We start from the raw sequence: 5646 nt of genomic DNA on the forward strand, positions 1-5646 counted from the left end.
CCCCCCACCAAGTCACCTCAATCCTCAACATGCTTCTATGTCTTCCTCTGGTCAAATGTCCTCTTATAGAACTGCAGGTGAACGGGCAAGTTGCAAGGTTGATATGAGCAGTTTACTGAGGACATGAAATAGGTAGGCAAAAAGTTGGCAAATGGAAAATCATATTAAAAAATGGAAAGTTGTTCATTTTGGAATGGAGAACAAAAAACAATGTTTTTTAATTGAAAAAATCTGCAGAAAGTTGCAATACAAAGGGATATTCTGTGTGTTAGGATTGAGCCCTCCACTACCACCTGATGAAGGAGCGATGCTCTGAAAGCTAGTGTGCATCCGATTAAACCTGTTGGACTATAACCTGGTGTTGTGAGTTTTGACTTTGTAGCCCACACCAATGACTTGCATACAATGAAGACAGTAAAGTTCTCCCCAGCTCATTATGAAATAGAAGTGTGGGTAGGCCTTTTAAAGGTTAGGGACTCACTCTACTCACTGCAGTTTAGACGAATGAGAGGTGATCTCATTGAATCATGTAGGATTCTTAAGGTGCTTGACAGGGGAAATGCTAAGACGTTGCTTCCCTGACAGAATACACCTCTTAAAGTCACACTGATGAGGAGTGGCCTCTTCCCAGAGGACTGGCAGAGGATGCCACACATCAAACCCTGACAAGATTACAATGTTGTTGGAAAAGCATATCAGGTCAGGCAGCATCCAAGGAGCAGGAAAATCAACGTTTTGGGCAAGAGTCCTTCATCAGGAATGAGGCTGGGAGCCTCCCGGGTGGAGAGATAAATGGGAGGGGGGTGGGGCTGGGGAGAAGGTAGCTAAGAGTGCAATAGGTGGATGAAAGTGAGGATAAAGGTGATAGGTCGGAGAGAAGGGTGGAATGGATAGATGGGAAGGAAGATTGTCAGGTAGGACAGGTCATGAGGATAGTGCTGAGCTGGAAGGTTGAAACTGGGGTAAGGTGGGTGGAGGGGAAATGAGGAAACTGGTGAAGTCCACATTGATGCCCTGGGGTTGGAGTGTTCCAAGACGGAAAATGAGGCAGTCTTCCTCCATTCGTCAGGTGGTGAGGGAGTGGTGATGGACGAGGCCCAGGGTGGGAGCGGGAGTTGAAATGTTTGGCCATGGGGCGGTGGGGTTGACTGGTGCAGGTGTCCCAGAGATGATCCCTAAAGCACTCTGGAAGAAGGTGTCCAGACACCCCATAGTAAAGGAGACCACATCGGGAGCAACGGACACAGTAAATGACATTTGTGGAAGTTCAGGTGAAACTCTAATGGATGTGGAAGGCTCCTGTGGAGCCTTGGATGAAGGTGAGGGGGGAGGTGTGGGCGCAGGTTTTGCAATTCCTGCGGAGACAGGGGAAGGTACCAGGATGGGAGGGTGGGTTGTTGGGGGGTGTGGACCTGACCAGGTAGTCACGGATGGAACGGTCTTTATGAAAAGCGGATGGGGTTGGGAAGGAAACATATCCCTGGTGATGGGGTCTGTTTGTAGGTGGCAGAAATGTCAGCGGATGATGTGGTTTATGTGGAGGTTGGTGGGGTGTAAGGTGAGGACCAGGGATTCTGTCCTTGTGGTTGAACATGCCCTCCAATGCAACTCATTCACATCCCACACCGCTGCCCTCAAACCCCACCTCTCCAACCGCAACAAACTGGTGAGCACTTAACTGCAACAGCCTTGCAGCTGGCCAAGGAAGAAATGCCCCAGGATGCTTGCACTTGAATACTAGGCACCTGCACAGCCCAGGCAGGAGAGGATTCTGTGGTGTTTGCAATCAATGATTTAATTGATAAGCACAGGGAAGAATAAGAGTGGCAGACAATTATATAAGAGGCAATGATCTTCATAACCTAGAAGCTCCAGGAGTGTGTTGCTATGCTGATGACACCCAGCTGTCTAAGGCATGCGATTGGTTGTCTCCAAGTGGTGGCTGTCTTGAAGATCCAGAATTAGCACCTTGAGGATTTGCTGGAGAGACGCACCAACTTGCATTCCATCACACTAGCCATTGGTCCTCAAGACCGAAGGTATTGAGATAGAAGAACTGAGAACCCGACATGCACTCCAGTGGTGGTTCTTCCTAAGGACTCAGATGCCAGGAGGCACCCAGACAGAGGAGGAATCATACACACACACACACACCACCTCAAAACTCTCCTCTCAGACACTCCAGAGGTGGCTAGGCCCTACATTTCTCTGCTTGTCCTTCTCCAATCCTTCGAAGTTGAAGACGAGGAGGATACTTCTGTAGCTCTTCAGTATGGAGGTGAGTGCAGACACAAAAACCTTCTGGGGTTTCCCAACCAAACCTCCAAGATTAACAAGCTCACTACTGCAGAATGTGGGTCAACATCAAGACTTAAAGAGAGGGAAAAGAACAAATTTAAAAAAGGTTTGAGGCCACTTTGGTGACAGTGCAATGTACATAAATTTTATTGGTTTTGCACTACATGCATTTCTGAGAGTCTCTTTGTGCCATAAATATAACGCTGCCAGCATTATGCCTAATTTCATGTTCACACAGTATGTACCATGGTCTACTTTGATAGCCTGCAAGGTGTATGTAGGGGAATTGTTTCTGCTGGCATCATTATCTTACATGGTCAAACACGCTCGTCTTTTATTAGCCTCTGTGTGCAAATGTGTTGAAGTTAATGAAGTGGTCAACGATAAGTGGACAGGGAGGTGTACTGTGAGCTAATATGTTAGGATCACCAGGGATTAGAGGGCCCTTGATTCAGTGTCCTGTTCAGTGCACAGATGTACGTAGAATGCTGTAGCCCTCAAGAGGGCCTCATATTGATGGGTCTTGCAGACCTCACAGGTTCAGATACCCTGCCTACTCAGCTGTGATTGCAGCTTTAACTTTCAGCACAGTGGAAAGATGGCAGTGAATGCTCTTCAGCCAGTGGCTTCTAGTCCCCACCTTGACATGTTCATGAGTCTCAGGACAGCCAGATCCTTTTCCTAATTACCCTTCCTGTGAATGTCCACAGGTCTCACACATCCCCAAATCCCCACCCAACCCATCTACTCGTACCTTCAACTGCCTGCTCCCCTCCAACCACAGCCCCCAGCATATGAGATGGCTATGCCAGGTGTGTCATAGACTGGCCTCAACTTGAAGTCAGAGTGGATGAACCTCCTCTTTTGGATTCCGTTTGCATCATGCTTTACTGTATCCTGCACCTTACAAATACAAATGACCCGATCCACAATTGTCTTCTTTGCTTCCCCAAGCCTGCAGCTCCGAACAGGTTGCTAAAACATCTTCCCACGGCCATAGCTCCTACTTATTTCTACCCACTCTAATGGATTGAGCATAGCTGACCCTCCCTGAGCAAACTAACCAGGCAGCCTCAGACAAGAAATGTTCCAAACTATATTAGTGATATCCCATCGACTGGCCACTATAAAGCCACAGGACTGACACGATACACCCCTGGGCTGCTGTATGCTTGTGTGAAAACTGCTGGCCACAGTATGGATGTGGCATTGACATAGAAAGTTGCTGTAGAGCAAAGTACATTCCTGCTTGACTGATGATCAGTAAGGCAAAGTTGCCAGGTTGTCGCCAACTGACACAGAAGGAAAGCCAGGCAATGCATGGCTGGTACTGGCATGCAGGTAGTTGTTGTGTGGGTGAGTGCTGAATGAGCAAACAATCAGCCAGAGATGGTGCCAAAGAGTGATGACTCCTACATTGGTGGGTCAGCGAAATGATGGAGGCACAAGTGTCATTGGTGAGCTGGCTCTGGGGGGAAGTCAGCAAAATGAAGATAGACTCTCTTTTGGTTATATCTTTTTTATTCTTAAACTGTTCAAAATGGCACCAGATTGTGGCAATTATTGAAGTTTTTCCACTTTATTTTACTGCATTATTTCAATGTAAAATGCATGTGACAACAAATCATTCAACTCCTAGGAGAATCTAGGACCAGAGGGCCTAATCTTGGAATAAAAGGATATTAATTTAAGACAAAGTTAAGAAGAAATTTCTTCATTCAGAGAGTAAGTCTTTGAAACACTTTGTTACAGAGCGCTCTGGGAGCAGAGTCCACATGTACATTTAAGATTGAGATAGATGGATTCTTGATCATTCAGGAAATTACGGGTTAACAGGGAAAGAGCAGGAACTTGGATGCGAAGAATGTTGAGCAGCTGGGATCCTATTGACAGGCACAGCAGGCTGGAAGGACAGAATGGCCCACTCCTGTTCCTTTTCCTATTGTCTTACACAATAAACTTCATTAGTTAAATTTATGTTATATATAACTCTGACAACAAAAACATCAGATTTTATTTTATTGCCTGTATGTTAAGCATTTTAATATCATAGTTTATTGGTATGAACATGGAACTTAAGCAAAATTTAGCAAGGGAAGGTTGTGTTCTTAATACCAATTGCAATGACTACTGTTTTATTATGGGTTGTCACACCATTTGGTCATCCAGACAGTCTTTGATACCACCAGCCCACTTCCTAAATTAATCAGCTATGTTCAATTTTGGAGAATCAAATGCAAAACTGCTTCTTTTAACCTCGTAGATACTTCAGTAGTGTATGAGTCTCCTTCCCAATTCTCTCCCAGCATGGTGCTCATATCTTGGCTTTATTCAATGAATAATATATCTATTATAGCAAGTTAGGCTTATGAAAAACTTTAAAAGCATTAAATGCATTCGTTTAAACATGGAATACCGTTAACTAGATAAAAGAATGAAGAATGTTTAGCCAATGGAGGAAGATATGAAAGAGTTATTAAGTCCATCAAGCTCATCTTACATACAAGTTTTCTAGAAAATACAAATTCCCGACATGTAGTTTGGATGGTATCAGTATGAAGTGTTATCCATGCTACCCTTTAACCAAGTTTTTTGAATACAGATATTAAACTAAGGCCATGTACCAAACAGATGAACTGAAAAGATTTCAATGCCCCATTTCTAAGCAGAATAGGGAGCTCTTTAACGGCAGGAGCCCATCAACAACATCATTGCTGCTGTTTGTGGAACCTCACTGAGGTGAAGGCTAATCATTCAACATGATTCTATGATTACAAAATTATATTTTTGGGGGAACTTACCCCCAATCTTCAAATTCACACTGCTAGTTATACCCAACTGAAGAAAGTGCAACTGTTTAAGGCAGCTGAAATGACATGGGTTTGGGTAAGTTGAAGCTCTCAGACTTCAAAGCTGCTTGCTCTGTATCAACTGGGGAATGCAGGGAGATGTGTGGTCACATATTACAAAGGAGAAAGTGAGGACAGCAGATGCTGGAGATCAGAATTGAAAAGTGTGGCACTGGCAAAGCATAGCAGGTCAGGTAGCATTCGAGGAGCAGGAGAATCGATGTTTCGGGCATTCCCGATGAAGGGTTTTTGCCTGAAACGTCAATTCTCTTGCTCCTTGGATGCTGCCTGACCTGCTGCGCTTTTCCAGCGTCACACTCACATATTACAAAGGCAATGGATTAGAAACCATAGTCCCACTTCTATAAAATCTGGCCTATTATACTGGTAAGGATAAATTCACAAGGAAAACCAAATGAAAGGGATCCCAAACCTGTCTAAGTTTGAAGTGATTTCTGCAAAAGGTGTTAAGACTGAATAATGTTCAATCTGTAAACAA

Source organism: Chiloscyllium plagiosum, chromosome 27 (assembly GCF_004010195.1).
Source record: "Chiloscyllium plagiosum isolate BGI_BamShark_2017 chromosome 27, ASM401019v2, whole genome shotgun sequence".
Taxonomy (NCBI): Eukaryota; Metazoa; Chordata; class Chondrichthyes; order Orectolobiformes; family Hemiscylliidae; genus Chiloscyllium; species Chiloscyllium plagiosum.